At 43.7% G+C, this 24780-nt stretch overlaps 1 long non-coding RNA gene across 1 annotated transcript in view; it reads left to right on the forward strand.

Annotated features, from left to right (window-relative positions):
- LOC128345903 (uncharacterized) overlaps positions 1-23974 on the forward strand; it is a 43332-nt gene extending 19358 nt beyond the window's left edge. The window contains exons 2-3 of the long non-coding RNA XR_008316691.1: positions 22713-22799; positions 23722-23974. This is a non-coding gene — a long non-coding RNA (uncharacterized LOC128345903). The remainder of the gene's footprint in view (positions 1-22712; positions 22800-23721) is intronic.
- Positions 23975-24780: the final 806 nt, after the last annotated feature.

Genomic DNA, 24780 nt, shown 5'->3' on the forward strand with positions numbered 1-24780 from the left:
ACTGGCCTTGCTTACATGGCTGGATATTTTGGCTCCAGATAAGGACAGGAGAACTGGTCGTGTGGTAGCAAGCATGACTTGTCCCCTTAGCTAAGCAGGGTCTGCTCTGATTGCATATGAAAGGGAGACTAGAAGTGTGAGCATTGTAAGATATTCCCCTCCGGGAAGAGCAGAAGGTTCCAAGTTCCCTCCCTAGCTTTTCCAGGATAGGGCTGATAGAGATTCCTCCCGGCAACCCTAGAGAAGCCGCTGCCAGTCTGTGTAGACAATACTGAGCTAAATAGACCAATGGTCTGACTTGGTATATGGCAGCTTCATATATTCCTAAGTCAGCCTGTGTACTCCCCTCCTAGTCTGTCAACTTGTTCTGGACCTCTTTGGTGGAGAAATTCTCAACTCAGGCTTTTGGCCTATACTTGAATGCCTTCTGAGTGCCCCTCATGGGGATGTGTTCCAGCAAACTCAATTTCCAATCTGTCAGAACTCAACTCTTGAAAGCCCCCTGCATGCTCGGCTGCCTGTAGTCTGGCAGGGACACTTCTGTATGCCAGCCATTGCAAATTATTGTTTTCATTCTAATTTCATTGAACTGGATTCTCCTTTCTCTTTTTGTTGTTGTCAGAAAGATGTTCCAGCCTATGTGGAATTCTTATGGATTTACTGGCTGAGAACAGAGATTGGTCTTCTTGCTGTTTCCATAGCAATGGCTTCATTTTATTGAAAGGAAATCTGTTTTCAAATTAAATATCCATCTAAACACACCAAAAACAATGGTATAAACTACAGGAAAACTATAACACCTGTAACATCTCAAGGCTAGTCTGACTGACCATTGTTCTCCCTCATATTTTATTGAGGTCAAGGATGGTGTCTTGGAGGAAGATGGTGGAGACTGGAGGAAGTGTAAAATACTGTGAACAAAGGCTACCACCATTCTTAGAAAGCAAGGCCATATTTAGTATTTTGTTTTTCTTTCAAAATCACAATCCTCAACTCCGGAAAGGATAGTGGACATGCAGTCCCTTGCCTGGAATGAAAGAGCCATGCTCTCTCTGGTGATCACAAAAAAGAAACCTTCTAGGTCATTAGGGCTGCCAACTCCAACTGAAGTTATTCCTGGAGATTTCCCCCCAATATTTTTCATAATATCAAGATAGTAAAATCTCCAGGATTGCTTTCACTAGTCACCCAGAAATTTATCCCAATTCTTGGCGACTCCAGGCCAATCTTGCAAAGCTAGCAATCCTATTGGTCAATCTTCATCAAAACGTTCACTCCTCTAGGGGTTGAGGACTCCTCCGCAGAGCAGCTACAGAGAATTGGACTGTTTTCCACATATGCCCCCATTAAGCCCTTCAACCCCCTTTAGTCTTTTGTATTACTGTCTTATTCTGTGTAAAAAAAGACAGAAACTAGTAAAATACACCAAAACATATATTATTGTTCATTCACTATTACAGTAACATTTCAGAACCCGTACCCCCTGTCCAATAGAAATGTGAGCCCTTTACTTCATCCCTCACCAATCCCAATTGTTCCATCTGTCTCTATATGCCAAGAATAGTTCCCATTTTCTGGTAATATCCCTGGTAAATCACCCTCCTTGTTTTGTCCCGAAATCAGACATTCAGACTGTTCAGACAAACAGCAGTCCCAACATACAACCATATCAGGTCTGTTGTGAGAATGCGCCCACTCTGATGTCATTAAAGGATGTGCTGATGTGTTCTTGGCCCTTCCTTTACTTGCATGTAAGGGGTGATAATCTGATTTGCCCCTCTTCTTTGCTGTGCATATAGAGGGGTGATTTGGATGATCAGCCCTTAGATGTGAGTAAAAAACATGCTGAGAATACATCAACATGTTCTTTAATGATGTCAGATTGGGCATGTTCTGTCAGCAATCCCAACGCATTGCGTGTCAGGACTGCTGTTCAATTAAACCAGCCCATTATGTTGTACAAGTGCATAGATATCTGTACACTCGTATGGTTGTACAGTGACTGTGCCTGTGTTCATTTTAAATGGAACCGGTTTGGCTGGTTCAATCTAAACTGGATTCAAACTGAGCTGGCCCAGCCCAGTTCCAGATCCAGCCAAACCTGATGGATGATCTCCAATTGGGAACTGACAGAGGAAGTGTGACTCTGTTGGTCCTTTTGGACCTCTCGGCAGCTTTCGATACTATTGACCATAGTATCCTTCTGGAACATCTGAGGGGATTGGGGGTGAGAGGCACTGCTTTGCAGTGGTTCCACTCTTACCTCTTGGGCAGATTCCAGATGGTGTCCCTTGGGGACTGTTGTTCTTCCAAATCTGAACTTTCCTATGGTGTCCCTCAAGGCTCCATATTGTCTCCAATGTTGTTTAACATCTACATAAAACTGCTGGGAGAGAGCATCAAGAGATTTGGTGCAGGGTGTTATCAGTATGCTGATGACCCCCCAATCTATTTCTCCATGTCAACCTCATCAGGAGAAGGCATAACCTCCCTAAATGCCTACCCAGAGGCAGTAATGGGCTGGATGACGGATAACAAACTGAGGCTGAATCCAGATAAGATGGAGGTACTTATTGTGCGAGGTCAGAACTCAGGAGACAATACTGATCTGCCAGTTCTGGATGGGGTCACGCTCTCCTGGAAGGAACTGTTAGAGGTTTTTGTTTTTTACTCACAATAGGTAAAACAGCAGAGCACTAAGGAATGAGCACACACTCCAGTTACAGAGTAGGTAGCAGAGGATGGTTTGGATATTGCAGCTATTTAGAGAAAACACATGGAGATCCTTGTATGACTAAACACTAAACATTTATTGGTTAAATACACTTAGATAGGAAAGACCTATATCTAATCTAAAGGACTGACTACATAGTGGATAGGTAAGGAGAGAGAGAGATGTTTCCATCTGCTCTCTAGGAAGAAAGGAAGGATTGTGACTCAGCACAGGAAGTGCTGCAGAGTCAGTTCAGGGGTCATAGAGTAGGGATAGATAGGGAGACCCTGACTGACTGTCTCTACTCCCAATGCCCCTAGTGGTCATTAGGACAGTTGGTGCAAAAGGTCAATGCACTGGAAGTTCATCTCCAGCAGGAACAGGTTTGCAGTCTTAAGGGTGCTTCTAGGGTCCAAACCTCTCCCTAGTGTCCCAGGCTGAGGTGGTGGCCAGAGGTGCTTTTTATGAGCTTCGGCTGATATGCCAGCTGCATCCGTTTCTTGAGTTGAACACTCTCAAATGGTGGTACATATGCTGGTAACCTCTAGGCTGGATTACTACAATGCACTCTATGTGGGGCTGCCTTTGTACATAGTCCGGAAACTGCAGTTGGTCCAGAATGTGGTGGCCAGGTTGGTCCCTGGATAATCTAGGAGAGACCATATTACTTCTGTGTTGAAAGAATTACACTGGCTGCCGATACGTTTCTGGGCAAAATATAAGGTGCTGGTTATTACCTATAAAGCCCTAAATAGCTTAGGCCCTGGGTATTTAAGAGAACATCTCCTTCACCATGAGCCCTACCACCTGTTGAGATCATCTAGAGAGGTTCCTCTGCAGTTGCCGCCAGCTCGTTTGGCGGCTACTCGGGAATGGGCCTTCTCTGTTGCTGCCCCTCGACTTTGGAATGCGCTCCCTGTTGAAATAAGAGCCTCCCCATCTCTGGCAACTTTTCAAAAGGTTGCATTTATTCACCCAGGCTTGTAATTAGATTTATGATTTAAATGTTTAATGCAGGTTTTAAATTATTTTAATGTTAATGTTTTAATGGTTAAATGATTTTAATTGTTTGATTTAGTTTTGAGTGTTAACTGTTAATTGATTTTAATTGTTTTTATTTGTTGTAAACCACCCTGAGCCATTTTTGGAGGGGAATTTGCCATTCTTAAGGCTACAGCCCACCTTTAACTTCTATAGAAGCTAAAGCTTGGAATCGAGGGTGGTGGAGGAAGCACCTTGCCTCTAAATGACACACATGGAAATGCACAGACATGAACATTAAAAGGCCCATGTAGTACTGCTTCCTGTTAAAAATGCTTGTAAAATTCATTTTGAAGTGTGTCATAATGGTATGGAGAGCAATTATGTTTTACTTTCTATATTAACTTCAAGAGCAAGCATTGTCTCAGCTTCTCAAACAATGCAGGACAGAATATTCCTGAGTACATTATATAGCAGCCAGCAGGTAGAGGAGAGGCTTCAGCAATTTCTAACAGGAGGAAGAGGCTTGAGCACAGATCCTTGGGATGAGAATCAGGACATTAGACGTGTATTCCTGTTTGCATCTGTGAAATATAGCCTATGCAATTAATCATCTAAAGCTTCGTCTGTGTATCAGACTGATTATGGGGGTTCATATGAGGAAAGATACTTTCTGAGGTATGCCCCAAAGGCACTGTTTTGTTAAATATTGTCAGAGGGGGAGAGAAAGGGATGGGGCAGAGAGAGAAGGGAAAATGGAACATATTTGAACAGGGACAGTTAATCCCTTTATCTAGCAATCAATATGAGGCCTAAAATGGCAAAAGAGCTTAAAAGTAATTCAAAATTCAATTTCTGTCCATTCCTTTGAAGTTATGACATAACTCTTGTTCTCAGCTCCATATGGCTGCATACGGACCTTCTTTCTAATACCCTTCCCGTTTGCTTTATTTATTCACATATTAATGTCCAGGCTGCCTGCCAACAGATTGCCTCCAGGGGAATTGGGTTTTTTTGAAATTCAGCAGAGTGGCTAACATTCAAAGTAGAAAAAAACCATAAACAAAAAAATATAAGGGTTTTCTTTTGGATTCTGTCATAATTATTCTTATAACAAAAAACATTTTACTATATTATTGCACAAGAAACCATACATATCTCAACTGACACTTAGCAACTATATAGTCCCTATGCAGGGAATTTCAGTACAAGTATGCACAACTCTATACTGTCTGTACATAGCTCTATACTGTAGTGTATTTGGCCACACCTGTGAGTGAAATGTGAATATAAAATGCCAGTTTCTGACAATCCAATAGGATTGTAAGTCTCTGGGTAGGACCTCTGGGCCATTTCAGATGACCAAACTGTAGCTTGTTTGGTCATGAACACGATCTATTCTAAAGCTTTCCAAGTCCATTCACTCCCTGCTTCCCCTTCTTTCCTCTCCTTACCTCCTCAGCTCATATGCCTGCCGTATCCAAACTTGGGAGCTGTGTTTTTGGAATGGTAAACTGTTTAGTTGCCACCATGATATATACAGCAAGTGCATATTAGTTCTGTTCCCATCTGATTTATCAGCAGTACATGATAAAGAACATTGAAAAACAAGTTCCATCAGCAAAGTATGTAGGGCTTTAAAATGTTAAATGGTTGAGGTTGAGACACTTCCTTTGTTATCCCAAATTTCAAATTTCTAGGGCAAGACTGTGCCCTAGAACATTTGGTCTTGGAACCAACCAGAGAGAAGGCGACCTCGGTCTTAATCCTGAGTGGCACCCAGGACCTGGTGCATGATGTCAGTGTCATCGACCCTTTAGGGAACAGTGACCATAGTGCAATCAAATTCAGCATACATGTGGGGAGAGGATCGCCAAGGAAGTCTAACAAAGATGTTTTGAATTTTAGAAGAGGAAACTTCTCCAAAAGTGAAAAGAAAGTTGAAAAGGAAAATCAGCAGAGTCACTTCACTCCAGAGTGCATGGAGTTTACTCAAAACAACAATACTAGAAGCCCAGTTAGATTGTATACCTAAAAGGAGGAAAGATACTACTAAGTTCAGGAGGATGCCAGCATGGCTATCAGGTAAAGTCAAGGAAGCCATAAAAGGGAAAAAGACTTCCTTCCAAAATTGGAAGGCCTGTCCAAATGAAGAGAACAGAAAGAAACACAAACTCTGGCAAAAGAAATGCAAAGTGACAATAAGGGAGGCAAAAAGAGAGTATGAGGAACATTTAGCTAAAAGCATCAAGGGGAATAACAAAAACTTCTTCAAATACATCAGAAGCAGGAAACTTGCCAGGGAGGCGGTTGGACCATTAGACAATGAGGGAGTGAAAGGGATTAATAAGGAGGATATGGAGGTTGCAGAGAAGCTAAATGAGTTCTTTGCGTCTGTCTTCACGGCAGAGGATACTGAGCATATACCTGTTCCTGAACCAGGCTTTTTGGGGATGGAGGCTAAAGAATGGAGTCAGATAGAAGGGATGATGTTCTAAACTGTCTGGAAAAACTGAAAGCTAACAAATCGCTAGGGCTGGATGGCATCCATCCAAGAGTCCTCAAAGAACTCAAATGTGAAATTGCCGAACTCCTTGCTAAAATATATAACTTATCCCTGCAATCAGGCTCTGTACTGGAGGACTAGAAAGTAGCAAATGTAACACCAATTTTCAAAAAGGGATCTAGGGGTGACCCGGGAAATTACAGGCCAGTTAGCTTAACGTCCATTCCGGGCAAATTGATGCAAAGCATCCTCAAGGATAAAATTGTAAAGCACATAGAAGAACAGGCCCTGCTGGGAGTTAACCAGCATGGGTTCCGCAAAGGTAAAGCTTGCCTCACAAACTTTTGGAGTTCTATGAGAGTGTCAACAAGTGTGTTGATCAAGGTGATCCAGTTGACATGGTATACCTGGACTTCCAAAACACTTTTCACAAAGTTCCTCATCAAAGACTCCTGAGGAAACTTAGTGGTCATGGAATAAGGGGACAAATACATGTGTGGATTGCTAACTGGTTGAAAGACAGGAAACAGTGGGTAGGTATAAATGGAGAGTTTTCACAATGGAGGGAAGTAAGAAGTGGGGTCCCCCAGGGATCTGTACTGGGACCGGTGCTTTTTAATTTATTCATAAGTGATCTGGAAGCAGGGGTAAGCAGCGAGGTGGCCAAATTTTCAGATGATACCAAACTCTTTCGGGTAGTGAAATCCAAAACAGATTGTGAAGAGCTCCAAAAGGATCTCTCCAGACTGGGTGAGTGGGTGACAAAGTGGCAAATGCGGTTCAGTGTTGGCAAGTGTAAAGTGATGCACATTGGGACGAAAAACCCCAACTTCAAGTATACACTGATGGGATCTGAGCTGTCAGTGACTGACCAGGAGAAGGATCTTGGGGTCATGGTGGACAGCTCGTTTAAAGTGTGGACTCAATGTGCAGCAGCTGTGAAAAAGGCCAATTCCATGCTAGGGATCATTAGGAAGAGGATTGAAAATAAAACGGCTAATATTACAATGCCCTTATACAAAACTATGGTGTGGCCACACATGGAATACTGTGTACAATTCTGCTCACAACATCTAAAAAAGGACATTGTAGAACTGGGAAAGGTACAGAAGACGGCAACCAAGATGATCAGGGGCCTAGAGCACCTTTCTTATGAGGCAAGGCTACAACACCTGGGGCTATTTAGTTTAGAAAAAGATGACTGTGGGGAGACATGATAGAGGTCTACAAAATCATGCATGGTCTGGAGAAAATAGATGGAGAGAAATTCTTCTCCCTCTCATATAACACTAGAACCAGGGGTCATCTCATGAAATTGATTGCCAGGAAATCTAGGACCTACCAACAGAAGTACTTTTGCACATAACGCATAATCAATTTGTGGAATTCTCTGCCACGAGATGTGGTGACTGCCAACAACCTGGATGGCTTTAAGAGGGGTTTGTATAACTTCATGGAGCAGAGGTCTATCATCGGCTACTAGTTGAAGGGCTATAGGCCACTTCCAGCCTCAAAGGCAGGATGCTTCTAAGTACCAGTTGCACGGGATTAACAGCAAGAGTGAAGGCATGCCCTCAACTCCTGCCTTTGGCTTCCAGCGGCATCTGGTGGGCCACTGTGTGAAACAGGATGCTGGACTAGATGGGCCTTGGACCTGATCCAGCAAGGCTGTTCTTATGTTCTTATCTAGTGCCAGAAAGGATAATTTATAATTATCTACCCTGACCATCTCAATGTCTTGGGTCACTCACAGCATTTGACTCACCAATTCTTGCATTATCTCCACCACTTCAACAGGAGAAGGAGCTTATATTTTGGGAAAAGATAAACTTTCTGAAGTCTGGGGCAATTCTGACTATTCTTTCCCACTCATGCATTTATTTTTTTAAAAATTTTTTTAAAATGTTTTTATTAGTAATATAAGTAAAAAACAGAAATGTTATATCTCTGGGATTTCGACAAAAATACAAGTTTACAAACAAGATCTTATCCATCCAAGAAAAACAACAACACCCAGTCATAATAATGATACAAAGGTAGTGATATCTTATATAAGGAGTAGAATATATGTAATTAAATAGCCACGCAGAATCTAAATCTAGGCATCCATATAGAATTTTTGGCCTCCCAGGGAACCAGCTAGACAGAGCGAGGAGAACCAACCCTTCCACATAGGTAAACACCCATTGTGTTCTGCAATAAAAATACCTATCGCAAAAATTAAACTATATTCTTTATTCTTTAGAAAGAATATAAATTTCCCCACTGCCAGTTCATCCTTCCTCTGATTTAAATCCTATATGAAAGAAAAGGAAAGAAAAGAAAGAGAAAGAAAAAGAGAAGAAAGGAGGGGGGATCTAAAAGCTATTCAGAAACTTCAAAATCCTAAATCTAATGAATGATGAAAAAAGGTAAATTTAAAAGTTTTACTATACTAAATGATAATTTTCCAAATAATCCAAGAGATTTTTAAAAGGTCAAGGATCTTTTTCATCCCAACATCTCTCTGAACAGCAAATAAACGTTCCATTCAGAGTAATGAATGATTTATGCAGTGAATATAAGTTCCTTTAATTACGTTGTTCATTAGGTTGATGGGCGAATTGAATCCTAAATAATCTAAAAAGAATCCGAAAGTCTAGAGAAAAAACCCCCAGAAATATTCAGTATCACTAGAAATCCTTATTCTGGTAGGACAAGGACATTGAAAAGCTTCTGTTACAAACTTCTGCAGTAAAAAGCTATAAATCCACATACACCTGTCTCAATGCTGTACCTAGCAGATGGAGAAATTCATAAATTCAATTCTGTTTGTAAAATCTCTAAAATAGGAATGTAATTTTCATAACTCCATCAGAGTAAAACATAAGCTGGATAGAATAAGTATCCAACTTTGTACCATAATTATACCACAAAATCTTAGGCAGATCACATCAATCACTTCATATTGGCTCTGCTTTCCATAACCAACCTCAGTGGGAGGTCCAAAAATAATGGGAACACAGAAAAAGAAACAACAATGCAAAGAATCATATTGAAATCTATAAGCTCAGAAGGTGTTATCTATAAGAATGTCACTAAAAACAAACACACAAAGGAAATAACTACAGAAATGAATCTGTTTGACAATAATATAAAAATAGAAAATGGATCTTGAGCCTCCCATCCGATTCTCCAGTTAGGCTTAGGAGAGAAAGGAGTTGCTTACCAAGAGGAAAAGACTGATCAGCAAAGACCTGAAACTTAAATATTATAGACGTAAGGCCATGGTTGAATTCTCATCCCATGCAGCCCAAGTGCAAAACGCATTGACAAATAGGAACATAGGAACATAGGAAACTGCCATATACTGACTCAGACCATTGGTCTATCTAGCTCAGTATTGTCTTCACAGACTGGCAGCAGCTTCTCCAAGGTTGCAGGCAGGAATCTCTCAGGACATTTCAAAATGAGCTGCGGCACAGGCGTTTAGAAAATAAGCGGTATCGCTTCAAAGGGTCTGTAGTTGAAAAAGGGGAGTGGGCAAAGGACAAGATGCATGCATCTAGTTTGACATTCCAAGGCCTGCGATCGGATGGAAGTAACCCACTAATGGCCGAACCCCACGATATGTTAAAGATCATGGCCCAGTTTTATACATTGAAGGATATTTCTGTAAAGGACATTCAATCCTATCTAGATAGGTTCTGCAGTCTGAATGGATATGGTCTCAGCTATTCCCTCACTGAGGGGGAAAAAAGCTCTTTGACCCATCCTGTAACGATAGAAGAGGTCAGAGCAGTTATCTCAGCGGGAAAGAACACATTGGCCCCGGGGCCTGATGGTCTGACATGGCCTTTCTATAAGATTTACGCAGACCAGCTACTACCAGTTTTAGTAAAATTATTTAATTTTGTCCTAGACAATGGGCGTTTAAATAAGTCCTTTGGGGACGGCCTCTTAATTTTCCCCCCCAAGAAAGGTGACACCACTTTACCACAAAACTGGAGACCGATAACCCACACAAATATCGATTACAGAATCTTTGCCAAAATCCTAAATAATAGATTGGCAAAAGTGGCCCCTAAATTGGTCCACAGCTTGCAGACAAGCGCTATCTCGGGAAGAAAGATGACAGACTCATTGTGTCTGTTGAAAGAACTTTATACAGAATGAAAGTTGGAAAGGTCACCTCCTCTTATTGGATCAAGTTAAGGCCTTTGACAAAGTGAACCACAATTATCTGTGGACATTGTCGAAAGCTAAAGATATACCACCCCTACTTGGATACAGCTGCTCTATACGAATGCAAAGGTGACACCACAGATTAATGGATGGCGGGGTGACCTGATCATTCTGCATTTGGGTGTCCGCCAAGGATGCCCACTGAGCCCAGTACTGTATGTTTTTGCGCTGGATCTGATCCTGATCAGGATTCAGAGAGAACCCCATCTGCAAGGACTCTCAGTCTCTATCCCTCCGCCCTGCGAGATCTTCCCAGGAGGGAGGAAGAGGGAGAGTGATGGGATAGCCGAACCACCTGTCCACTCAGAACCGCATACTGAGTTTAGGGTAAAATTTGTAGCTCATGCCGATGATGTTACATTACAGTTATCGAATGAAAATGAAATCTCTGTAATACTAGACCTCTTCTGGGAATATGGCAAGATCTTGGGCTCAGAATTAAATGCTGACAAAAGTGTATCTGTTAAAATGGACCCCGGACGCCAGCAACTCTCGTGCCTACCCATCTCTGAATGTAAAAGCGAAGGGGCCCCAGAGTCCAAACTGAAGTGGGTAGATACAGTAAACATTTTGGGGATTGAATATGGATTAAGGAAAAAGTCGGGGGGGGGGGGTAATTGGACAGATTGGGAAGGAAAAGTAATGCTTAAAATCACCATGTGGAAAAAATGGAGCCTTGCCATGTACCAGGAAGCGGTTTACATCTGGACTTACCTGATACCCCCGGTGCATAACCTGGCGGTAGTCTATCCTCCCCTGCTCGATCTCCTTCGGAGAGTTGAAAGCCAGATCTTCCGTCTAGTATGGCACACAGCGTCCTTCCCTTTGGCCCCTGCGGTAGCATTTAAGGAGGTTGAGCGGGGAGGCCTAGCCCTACCTGCCCTGCAACCCTATTTTGTAGCTGAATTCATGTCCTACAATTTTGGAAACTGCATTTTTGTGAATGTCCATAACATGTCCAACCTCCTGCAAAAAACCTGGGTCTCGCTTTTTGCTTTGCGTTGGCGCAAGTCAGCATGGGGCATAGTGTGAGGGCTGGAAAAAGCTGTGTTTTGCCTTTGGCATAACTGTAGCCATTTTGCTTCTGTAATACTGCTAAAAGCTGATTAGGAAATAAATGATAGTAAGAAATTGCAAGCAAATCTCTTTTTGGGTGTTGTAAGCATTTCTGAGTTCCAGACAGGACAGGAAGATAACACTTGAGAAATGCTTAAGCTTAGAAACCGCAAGCGGAAAGACAGGAAGCCACCTCTTGATATATGTGACACCATGTCTGGAACGACAACTTATTTGAATATAGCCAATAGCATTGATTCTACAGAAAAGGGGAACTGAGGGAGGGGGCTTGTTGCTTGTCACTGCTTGTTAAGGTATAAAATTGATTGTAACTGTTCCTGCGGTGTGCCATTTCTCTCTTGCATTGAAATGGACACCCTTTACTCAGCTGAATAAAGATACTTAATTCTCCTTTCTGGCTTCTTATTGAATTGGGCTGATTAATCATAAGAGTCCAGAGCCAAAATCCCACCAGACTAGCTGGAGGGCTTTTAGCCTTCCCGGAAAACTGACCCCAACATTTCTTGGTGCATTGGCCGGGAAATTGAAGGCAAAAATTGTGAGGCTGCCATTTGCAGCAAAGGGCGCCTTCAGACTGGTACCTGGGTGAAACCGGAGTTGCCCATTGGTCGTCTCAAAGCGCGCTCCAGCATCCTTTCGCTGGGAGACCACGTTTGAGCAGTTTCTGGCAGATCCCAGTGTTACCACGAACGAATGCAAGGAGAGTGACAGGGAACAAGGAGGTTGATGCTGTGATTTGGACCAGAACTTGAGGGGGTAAGTATAAAATTATTATTTGGGGAAAAGGGGGGAGGTGTGTGAATTTTGTGACCCTGTGTGCAAGAGATTTCCATACGGAAGCGTGAAAGAGGAGGGCCAGTACCGCAGTTCTGTCCCTTCGCGAGAAGGCCAGTCGGGAAAAGCCCGAGCGCAAGTGTGTGTGAATGTGAAAAGGGTCCATACTTAGGAGGTTGGCCTGGGAATAGCTGTTCGACCGGGGGGTGAGAGGCCTGACCCCGTTTCTGACCCCACCTGTCCACCACAGTCGGTACGCTTAAAGGAGGGGACAAGTGTTCCCAGACCCAAGCCTGAGGGGGGCGGACGACGTGCGCCAAGGCCCAGCCCGGTGTTAGTGGAGATAAGGGAGGCAGAGGCGAAAAAACCCGTTAGGCTATTCTTGCAGTGGTTTGGTTAGGTTGGATTGGTTAGGTTGGGAAAATTAAGTTAAGGAAACTGGAAATTGGGAAGTTAGTGAGAATAGGGACAAGGGTTAATAGTTAGGGGAGATAGGGAACAATAGGGAAATAATTAGAACACCCCCTTCAGCACCTCCTAGATAAATTTAACTATATTAAAAGAATTATTAAAAGCTCATGAGCGTTAATTAAGTAAATCTATGGTCTGACCACCCACATCTTGGTCAGGATTTGCCTCATTGGCCACTAAGAAACTGCCATCGACGTGTGAGTAAATTAGCTCACAAAGTTATCAAGTTTTAAAGCCTTAAAGATGCAAGACCAGAGAGTCAGGGATGAGGATGGTTTTCCACCGCCCCATATGAATGCCCCATCCCACATTCAACCAAATCTACCTCAGCGGGCACCCTTTTTCTATTTTTCTGCCCCACGATTCCCATGGGCACCGCCACCCCGACTTCCCACTCCCAATATGAGACCAGTCCCGGGAAGACTGTCAGGGAGCCTGCCATCTGGCCCGTCAAGGGGATATGCTCCACCTGGACCTAGAGCGGGACCGTCTTCTCCCAGTGCCCCTAGTTTTAGAAGTGGGAGTGTTGGCTCCGACTTGGGAGGGGATAGAAGCTCAACCCCTGGGGAATCAGCTAGGGATATGAGAAGGTGCCCACCCCAGAGACCCATGGCCACGGGCACACCAAGGAGTCAGTTGGGAACAATGGTTGTGGGGGATGGATTGCTCCTAGTCCCTTTCCACCTTGGACCTTTAAAACCGGAGACAAGAACTTCTGCCCTATTGGCATCAGCCGTGCAGCTGACTATTGGCCAACCAGGCCATGTCCCGGACAGGGGAAGAAGGGGACGGGGACCACGGGGAAGTCGCTGTTTCTGCTGTGGCCGGACAGGCCACTGGAAGAGGGAATGTCCTGACCTTAAGGAGGGAGAGGGTGCTGTCTCTCCACCACAGGCAGAGAAAAGCGGGGAACAACCAAATCCCCAATCAAAAACGGAACCCATTGCTGTTCCAAGCCTTTCTTTGTGGACGGATGGGACATCCTTTTTCTTTAATGGACAGAAATATATGGGATATGGAGTGAAGACTGAAGAGCACTTGGTGTTCTTAACAAGAATATTCCTACCATGCTCTACTCCAGAGACCGAACCATTGGGAAGGGAGAAAGACATGAAATAAGACAATGGCCCTGATGCCAGAGAAGATCAGCTGGCAGAAATGGGTGCTTAATAAGCAGCCTAAATAAAAAGGGAGGTCTGTTAATAGTTGAGCATTCAATGGCTTTTGTACTCTGCATGCCATTTAGAAAACTAGGAATAGATAACATCTAAAAGCGCTTTTACATATATATATATATTTTATGAACTCGAGTTAGAGGCCCTTTTTGGCCCCAAGAATAACATCTTTTTGCAATTGCTTTTATTATATACCGGTAAAATTCTAATAAAACACTACATGTGTGGGCCCACCAAGGAAACTCCCCTTATACCATCATGCTCCAAGCACACGCTATGGAGAAAGGAGGGGGGGAAGGAAAGAGCCCCCTGAGCCTGTGAGAAAGGCTAAGGGAGATTTTTGGGGAAGAAAACAGTGCTGTCTGTGCTTTCTCTAAGCTCAAAGCAGCTAACTTCCTGTCTGTTTCTGTGTGTGTTAATCTTGGCCCAAAGCCAACGCTGCTGCTGCTTTTGTCGTATGAGCTATTGTCCTGTTTGTGTGTTTGTGTGTATGTGTGTTCAACTTGGCTAAGAGCCAACACAGTATTGCTGCTACTGTTCAATTGTACCTGTTGCAGCAAAAACCAAGAATAGGCTTCTCCAAATGGAGGCTGTTTCTTGTTCTCTTTTTTTCCTTTCTCTCTTTTTCTTGTCCCAGCTGTAGCGTTACGGTTGGGGGAAGGAAATGAGGAAGTGGAGTTAGAGGGAAGCCAGCTTAACTGCCGCTCCTAAAAGTTGTACAACCAGCCTAAAGTTTTGCTGCCACATGAAATGAAAATTGAAGGATGTTGAGCTCTGTACAAGAGACCACAAAGCAGAGAAATGGGAAATATGTAAAAGGATTTTGGTTGAAGGTGGTTAGCAAGGCAAAGAAAAGAAATGGATATTAACATCTGAGTGTGTCCTCCAGATTCGGAGAAAGCTCCCTTGCACCTGCAGGAACTCACTTGCTGGCTGCAGGCTTTTTTTTTCCTTTTGTCTTTGTGATCAGGTTGAAAAAAAGGACTAAGAGTCTCCTCCAGGTCATCCAGCAGAGCCAGCCAGGAACTCTTTTTTTTCCTCCTCAGGCAACTTCTGCATTTTGTTAAAGGCAAACAGGCTCTTCTGCCTCTCATCTCATATTTTTGTCAGACACCAGTAAGTTGTAAGGCATGTGGAAGGTGGAATTGGAGGGAGGTGTAATTGCAAGGAAAGGACTTGGGTTGTTGGAAGGGTTGAGACTGGTTGATTGAAGTCTATGGGTGGACTGTAGCTTTATACCACCTTGTGTGTGATGTGGAAGGGTGGTGTGGAGTTGCGGACCGTTCTGTGACTTGCTGTGGGGGATAGTTTTGTCTGGCCTTTATCCTGTGCCTGCTCATGGGCAGGAGGAGTTCCGCGGGGGTTACGGAGGATTTTAAAAATAATGATGTGAGTCCTTTGTGGCGCACGTGGAATGTCTTTTGTCTAAGCCCCTATTCTGTAAGCTGTTTTGATGGGTTTGTGTGCATGAGTTGCTGGAGTAAATACATTCACGGGAATGGCAGAGAAATAGTTCTGCTGTGTTCGTGGGTGTGTAATTCCGGTGATATGTTTCTTCTTGTGAACTGAAACAAAACTTAGGGAACTAAGTGCTGCTCAAGGCTGACTGAAAATATATTAATGGCAAGCTTTGCATCATGCATTTTTAAAATTGAGCTGAAACTCTTATGTTGCTGCTATTGAAGAAGCTGCTACACTTGTTCTAAACCGGAAGTTTTTCTTTTAACTCTCTCACCACCGAGAGACAAGTCTTTGAATAATTAGCAGTGGCAACCCTGCCCAAGTTAAGATGGGGGAGGGAAAAGGGCTTTCTGTGAAGCAATTGCGTTCCAACTGGCAGTTGCGCGGATTTTTACAGAACACAGTGGTCCTGCGATGTTAAATTGGTTAATTGTATGCTGCTGTGTTTTTGCAAAATCTATGTGACATTTCTGCTGCCTTTTTGGGAAAGCTTAAATCTTGCCCCAAACTAAGGGTTTTCTTTATGATTGGTCGACAAGTGCTTGGATTTTGTGGAACATGACAGCAGTACAATGTAAGGGAAGTTAGTCTGATTGTATTCCTGTCATGCTTTCGGAAGATCTATGTAACATTCTGCTGACTTGTCTTGAAATGTACACTGAGAAGCTATTTATTCAATTGGTCTAAGGTCCAAAATTTTTAAATTGGTGTCATAAAGCAGCCCTGCTTTGCCTTCACAACAGCTGAGTTTTTGAAGTTCCAGGTTCCAGATGCAAGATTGGATGAAGAGAATTGTTTTTTTTTTGAAAGTCGAGCCTGTTATCATTGTTTCTACAAAGATCATGGACAATTTTTATAACACCTTTTGCAAAAGAGAGACTTTAACTTGCTTATAAGAACCTAAGCCTTATCCAGAAGATTAATCCTATTTTAACCAGGTTTTGCTAAGTCAGGAGGCTAAAAGATGGAAACAGAGACATCACAATAAAATACATGTGACCTAAATGGAAGTTCCAAAACCAGATGTCACTGACGAATCATCCCTGTATGGAGAATGAAGTCAGGAATGCTGGAATAAAGATTGTGAGCCCTGATGAAGGTCTGTAAGTATGATTGTCAACCAAGCGTTGTGCAAGCAGTTAGAGTGTGGGAATAGGACCGAAGAAACTGAGTCCAAAACCCCATTCAGCTGTGATATTTGCTGGGTGACACAGAGCCTGCCACTCAAAAGGTTTGACCTACCTCACGGGGTTGTTGTTATACAAGGGAAAATGGGATACGGAAGCCATATGGAAACGGGACTCTGTGAGCAGTCATGCCCAGAGAGGGTTCTGGTGAAACTCAAACGCTGAACTTATATGCTACAGCCTTTTGATTGATAAGACTATATTGAATCTGAAAAAGTTTAATGCCTCCTCAACACCTAAAAACTCATGAGAAGAGTGTATGCAGAAAAATGTGAATGCCTTTTTCTTTTTTGATCTTGTTGTTTGCTTTTTGCCTAGGAACACCTTTTGTTTGAAGACATTGTTTTTTGTTTTTGGCTTCGGGAAAAGGGCACAGGCCCGGGGCAAGCAGGGAAACAAAAGCATAAATTGGGAAGATTAACATGCCAAAGGACCAAATTGAAAGTGGCCTCAGGATTTATCTATCTTTGTATTACTTGTCTTGAAAACTTTACCTTTTCTGTTTTGGCTAGTATTGACACCCAGGGACTTGATTTTAGGATGCCTTCTCTATGGGAGGAGGGAGAATATTGGCAACTCACTTGTCTGTTTTCTCTCAAGTAAACAGGGTTTTGTAACCAACAGTGCCTTGAATTATCTTTCCAAGAAGGGTTTTCCTCAGATGACAGAAGTATCCTGCATATAATCATTAGACTGTGGTCCCAAAGGAACCTCCAAAGGGACATCAACAGTGACCCAGGAGATTAGCTGCCAGCGACAACCATCCAATGGCAACAGATTGTTCACCTGCTAATTTGTCTTGTGTTGAATAAATTCTGGGCATATAAAGGAGATTCATGAAGCCTACAGCTTCAGAATCTTGAAACTAAAAAGGGAGGAATGTGAGGGCTGGAAAAAGCTGTGTTTTGCCTTTGGCATAACTGTAGCCATTTTGCTTCTGTAATACTGCTAAAAGCTGATTAGGAAATAAATGATAGTAAGAAATTGCAAGCAAATCTCTTTTTGGGTGTTGTAAGCATTTCTGAGTTCCAGACAGGACAGGAAGATAACACTTGAGAAATGCTTAAGCTTAGAAACCGCAAGCGGAAAGACAGGAAGCCACCTCTTGATATATGTGACACCATGTCTGGAACGACAACTTATTTGAATATAGCCAATAGCATTGATTCTACAGAAAAGGGGAACTGAGGGAGGGGGCTTGTTGCTTGTCACTGCTTGTTAAGGTATAAAATTGATTGTAACTGTTCCTGCGGTGTGCCATTTCTCTCTTGCATTGAAATGGACACCCTTTACTCAGCTGAATAAAGATACTTAATTCTCCTTTCTGGCTTCTTATTGAATTGGGCTGATTAATCATAAGAGTCCAGAGCCAAAATCCCACCAGACTAGCTGGAGGGCTTTTAGCCTTCCCGGAAAACTGACGCCAACAATAGCATGGTGGGGGAAAGGATCTTTCAATGGTAATATCACACAAGTATTAAAAAGAGAACACCCGGACTACTTGAGAGATTTGTTATTCACACTTAAAAAATGGAAGGTTGAACCGGATCTATTTAAAGGATCCTCCTCAATTAAGCAGCTAAGGAAAACAATTTATGGAGAGATTCTAGAAGTGGGTTTCTTAAAACCTGATTTAGAACGAAAATGCTACAAACACCGCACTTCACAGTACTTGTTGCAACCCGATCACCCTATCGCTCTCTTTAAGGAGAAAAAAGTCCCTTTCCATTTATGGGAAACAAGGTGGCGCTTATACCATCAAGTACTACCACTTAATGTGCCTAAGACATGGCTCCCAGAGGACCAGCAAGAGTGCCCTAAAATCACTTGCAAACAGAAAGCTAGTGACAGGGGCGTAACGATAGGGGGGGCAGGCAGGGCACGTACCCTGGGCGCCACCCCGACGGGTCATGGGGGGGGTGCCCAAAAGTGGCTTCCCCACCGCCCCCCCTGGATCGCCCGCCGAGTGTGGCAGCGGGCGTGCGGCGGCGATTTGGCGGTGGTGGGCGGCGGTGGGTCGCCCGCCGAGTGCGGCGGTGGCTGGTGGCGATGGGCTGTAGCGTGGCCCGAGCGGCGGCAGATCGCCCGTCGCTCTGCCTGCACTCCTCGGCGGGCGATCCGCCGCCGCCACTGGGGCCGCGCTACAGCTCGCCGCCAGCCACCAGCCACCGCTGCACTTGGCGGGCGACCCGCCGCTGCCCGCTGCCGCCAAATCGCCGCCACACGCCCGCCGCAATCGGCGGGTGACCCACCACCGCCGAATCCCCGCCACCGCCGGCGATCTGCCGCCTGGGGGGTGCCGCCGTGCCCTCACAGGTATGGGGGGCGGGGGGGCCGGGGGGCACCATTTCAGGGCCAGAGCTTGCCCTGGGCGCCGTTTCCCCCTGATACGCCACTGGCTAGTGAGCTAGGTAAAACATTCAGGGAAACCCACTCACATTTCTTAAAAGAGTGTGTGGTAGCCAAAAGAGTGTGGCAGGGAGTAAGCAAGCTGTTAGAGTGGCCTGATTTGGAAAAACAGACTTGGGAAGAACTAACCTCGGGTTTGAGCGATAGAACCTCCTTTCGAGATCCCAGAAAGAAACCTTCAAGGAAACGGGACGGAACGGGTGCCCTCATACTAGGGAACTGGAACGTTCCCCTTCTCATAATCAAGTTAGTAAACCTGTATGTCATTTATGCAATGCTCCTGCATAGGAATAGGGAGGGAAGACGTGACCAAGAGGTTCACACAGATGAGACAGTAAATCTCTTTTGGAAAATTTTGTATGGTTATGTGCAAAAAGACAAGAGTATATCTTCTAAACAGCAATGGGACAAATTGTGGAAATGGACGTCGGACGTAACCCCCCCGATTACCTGATGTGCCTTGAAATCCCCCACCCCCGAGTTACAGTACTACCTGCATAGACTTCATAACCTTGTTGGTTTCAAAATCCTTGTGTGTAAATCTTTGTAGATATATCATGTACAAACAACCACTTTGTATATAATTGTGCTTTGGCAACGTACTGTATATGCTTTCGTAGTTTGTTGGTTCAATTAAAAAATCTTGTCCTATATTAAAAAAATAAAAATAAATAAATCTTGTCCTATCTTGGAGAAGCCAGGGAGGGAACTTGAAACCTTCTGGCTCTTCCCAGAGCAGCTTCATCCCCTGAGGGGAATATCTTGCAGTGCTCACACATCAAGTCTCCCATTCATATGCAACCAGGGCAGACCCTGCTTAGCTATGGGGACAAGTCTTGCTTGCTATGACAAGACCAGCTCTCCTCTCCTAAATGTTCATGACTGGTATCCAAAACCTATTATGTATAGAAGAAATGAATAATAGTATGGGATTTAAAAAGGAGGAAAGAAAAGAAGAAAGGGGAAAGAAAAAAGTTAATTCCAAGAGAAAAAGTGTTTTATGAAATGTTAATATAAAGTCTGGGACTCTCAGTCTTCTGAAAGTCAGATAATTCCACTCATGCAATTAAAGGGGGACATGCTGAGAGTTCAGCCCATTGCGATGTCTTTTGCAGGGGTCCCAGAGTCATCCCCGCATGTCCATTTGTTATGTGGGGAGGACACACATTGCCACTCAACATGCCACCCAAATACTGATTTAGACTAGTTTAAACACATACTAGTATGTAATCACATGGGTGCAGGGGGCATTTCCGGTGTGTCCCTTTGTCACATGGGAGGGGCAAGTTCATCCAAACTGCATGCAATCCCCGCATGCCCAGAAGCTGGTGAGTGGTGGGAGCTGGCCTGGGAGAGGTGGGGTGGATCTGGCCCGGCTGGCCCAGTCTTCTGATGCTGGCATCTGCATCATGGAGCGTGGCCAGTGTAAGAGATGTGGCCGGCTGTGCCAGCACTGGATCCCCTCCTATCTGGGTGAGATCTCCCTAAGATTCATAGAGGGGCTTACCTTGGCAGATAGGATAAGTGAGATGAGGTGATGACACAGTGGCTCTTTTATCCAGCAGTGTACTGCATGAAGGATATGGGCCCAGAGGTGGTCTGAAGGGCTCCTTCTGAGGAGGGCTCTGACCTTTGGGAGCAATGCAACAATGTCGACCCTTAAGACCAGCCCTGATCTGGATGTGTAGCCTACATCATCAAATGCTTGATATGGATTAGGAAGATGACGTATATACACATACCCATCTTCCTGATCCATGTCAAGCATTTGATGAAGTACACTGTTGCCTAGGAAAGCTCTGTCTACAATGGACAAGTTTTTAAGACACAAGAGTCTTCCTTTATTTTTCTTCAACAGATTGCTTCTTTTTAGAATTTGCTTCTAGCAGTTCTTCTCCTTTTACCTTTGTTGGATTATGAACCTAACCATTTACATTAGGCCTTCTCAATTTAGCCCCCCTGCCAGCTGTTTTTGGACTACAACTCCTATAATCCCCAGTCACAGTGGCCAATAGCCAGGGATTATGGGAGCTGTAGGCCAACGTCTGCAGGAGAGCTGAAGTTGAGCAGCCCTGATTTACATAGACAGACACTTAAGTATCAAGCCAAAGCAGAAAAACATTGAGATGAGTTCTGAAGTGAAAGTTAAATGAGGACATGTGTGATATTACCACTGTTGATTTATGATGTGTGAGGGCCAGATGTTTAACCTTAACTTTACTCCGACATGATATAAATTGTAGCACCACTTGGTAGCAATGTTATACAGAACAGCAAGATGGTACAATCCAGTTCATGACTTTTAGTCTTTGCTGAAGTACTTGATGTGATTAAGAATGACTGCAAATCTGTTGTTATAATTAGAAGTTGGCCTTTAGCCATAGGCCTTTCCCCTGGGGTGGGAGTGGGGGCTTGGAATCTGGGAGGCCTTACATCTCAGCTTGATATTTCCTGAAGCTTCTCCCATTCTTGCTGTTAAATTTTACACCCAATGATTCTGCATGTTAAGACTGAAATTGTACAGGCCTTGCAGAGGCAGAGCAAACAACATGGTTCATACTGATGCCCAATAGAGCAAAAACAGACCAGAGCAAATTTCTGATTTTAAAAACTTGATTTATCATTATTCTTTTCCCATTAGCAGCATTATCTTCATCACCATTATTGATTACCAAATATTTTGGCAAATCCTCAGAAACATAGGATGTCTATAAAATACATCCGAGAGACTTCAGGCCTCCTTTCAGCCCTCCAGTTCTATAAGCAAAAGGATGAAGAAGAGATTTCCTTACAGGAAGCATGAAATATATCAAAGGAAAGGTCTTTCTTTCCACTGTCTTCAGAGGGAAATGATAATCTATCAAGATGGAAAATCTGGCTGAGTAAGAATAAGGCCAGAGAATGGTAGTAACAGCCAGTTTCAGCAGCTGGATGGGAACTGTACAAGTGTGCTGGGGGTGGGGGTTATATGCTGGCAGGGAATGAATGAAATCTTGTATGAGGTGAAGGTAGATGTAATGTACAAAGATGTCATTAAAAAGAAGGAATTACAACATATGATCTAAGTAATTAAATGATTTGGGAGATAAACGAAGCCAAATGAAATACAAATGACATTTTAGAGGCATAAGATCAACTGAAAAAACAACACCCATATCAAGCCATAGGAACACAGGAAGCTGCCATATACTGACTCAGACCATTGGTCTATCAAACTCAGTATTGTCTTCACAGACTGGCAGCAGCTTCTCCAAGGTTACAGGCAGGAATCTCTCCCAGCCTTATCTTGGAGAAGCCATGGAGGGAACTTCAAACCTTCTGCTCTTCCCAGAGTGGCTCCATCCCCTGAGGGGAATATCTTACAGTGCTCACACTTCTAGTCTCCCATTCATATGCAACCAGGGTGGACCCTGCTTAGCTAAGGGGACAAGTCATACTTGCTACCACAAGACCAGCTCTCCTCTGGTCTTGTGGCTGTGGCCAAAAGCCAATTTTTGCATTCCATTCTGGCATCTGAGAGCAATGCTTTCTAGAGGCAGCTATCTACTAGCTATATTTGTTTAAGTAATGCTTAAGATGGACCAGGCTGGGACTGGATGGAATCACAGCTCACAGCTCACACCTTGCCTCACCACATGCTACCCAGTGCCCCTTCTTTCCCCGGTGATGTGTGCCTCCTCTCCTTCCCTCCATTTCTCTGGCAGGGCACACACATCCTCTTATCTTCCCTGCAGGCATGCGGCTCTCCCTCTCACTTCCTAGATTTTAGGAAGACATATGAGGAACAAAGAAGAAAAGGAAGTCTGGAGGAGAGGAGAGTGGTGAGTAAAGAGTCTTCGTTCAAGCCCTGCATGCTACTTTCTTGCTTCCAACCTGCCCTCCTTTGAATTTTTAAAAACCAGGGAGTGGGAGGAGGAGGAGGAAAGGCGAGGAGGAGGGGCAATGTGCTACCAGGGAAGATGAGGGGGTACGTATTGTAGGGGAAGAATGGCAGTTCAGTCCCCAAATAGCAAAGCAAAAGCAGTTTGGTGAGAAAGCAGCAAAGCAACAGGTCTTGAGACAGTTCTTTAGTATTGAAGAACAACAAGGATTTAGTTAAAGACAAGGTTACAAACAAATGTGAAAAAGCTTGCAGCTTAATTTCAGCTGTAACTCATGGCTGAAGAGAGAGACCAAAACAAAGAGCCATATCTGGAGAGACAAAATGGAGACTTAATACTGGAAGAACAAAGAGGGGAGGAGTCCAGCACTTTTATCCATGACCCTAAACCCTCCCCGCCATGGTCACTATGAGACATTGTAGCTGGGAGCTGACGCTGCCAGCGTCCTAGCTCCAACAAGTTTCGCCTCAGTGTGCCTCATTAGTGGGCCAGCCCTGTGTGGTGATGGCGTAACTGGAGCTCTGCCCATGAGGTAGAAGTTTACTCCTAGGTCTTGAAATGTTCCGCCTTTCCTCCTCCACCACCTGTCTGCAGGTGTGTGGCACACTTTTGGGATTCACATAATTCCTGTCAAACACTGGCAGTGATGTGACTGAGTGGATATGCTTATAATGATGAACAGATTCATCAGTACTTTGTGGAAAGGGTTCTATAGGTCTGCCATGCTTGATTCTGTGATGCCACAGGAAAGGAATAAGGAGAGGCCAGACCAGATGAAATAGTGCTGCATTTGAAGAGAATATGAAACTTAGTACCTTGATTGCATTCCCCCTTGATACTGACAAAAACCCTGTTAAAACAGAATGAACAGAAACTGAAAGGAACCATAAGGAACTGGAGTATTGCCACTTCTGGAAATCTCTGCACGGCTGCTATGATTATTTCTCTTTCTTCTCCTGCTAGTTATGTTGTGACACATATCGATATTAAAATGAATGCTCTAAGCTCAGGAATTCCTTGGCCTAGATTTGGCAGTAACGTTAACCTGTCTATCTTGGTCTATTGTTTTTGTTTAAAGGTTATTTCTCTTAAGCATGACTGTATATTGTACTGTACCTAACAGTTTGGTTGACCACATGGCATTTATAACTATATTAGAACATCAAATAAAATGCTAACAATTGTGCAAGGACAGAGTGAGAATTAATTAGTCAATGAAACATAATGTAATATTTCTCATTGGTTGGTTACATAGCTTATATTTATCAGCACATCTTAAAATAGTCTGGTTATGGGTTGTTTTCATTTAAAAAAAATACTGAAGTAAATAAATACTTCAGCAAATACAACTATACATTTCTGATTATAATTATTGAGGGGCCCTAATAGCTTGAGGGAATTATTAAGTGAAGGCAGTACTTTCATGAAAGGGACTAATTATAACTATGATGCTGGTTTTATTAATTATAGAGGAAAGCCTCCTTTTCCTTTTCTGTGTCACACTGAGGTTTTCACAATCAGAGCTGTTCTTGAAAGAAAGTACTTTAAGGCTATTATTGCTTTTCTAGACAACTTTGTGTATGTCCTGGGATGGTACAATGCTTACTATGCTTACAGTGTGCAGAATCCAGATGAAGCTTCGCCAACAAGTGTTTCCCTTGCAAAAGGATCAGTCACCCTTTGCTCCAACTGCAACACTGTTGCTGGACACTTCAGTCCCTTTCCCAGGCAAGTGCCTCCATTGCATTGATATGTGGCAGCGGTGATAACTGCTGCTTGATTTCATGCAGATGTTCGCACAATTTCACTCCTCTCCACCTTCTCCTTTGCAGTGGTGATAGCTGAGTCTCACATGTCCTTCTCCACTTCCTCCCTCTTGTGTCACTTGGCTGATTATGAAGGGTGGGGGAGTGGAATTCAC

The sequence above is a fragment of the Hemicordylus capensis genome, chromosome 1 (genome assembly GCF_027244095.1).
Source record: "Hemicordylus capensis ecotype Gifberg chromosome 1, rHemCap1.1.pri, whole genome shotgun sequence".
NCBI lineage: Eukaryota > Metazoa > Chordata > Lepidosauria > Squamata > Cordylidae > Hemicordylus > Hemicordylus capensis.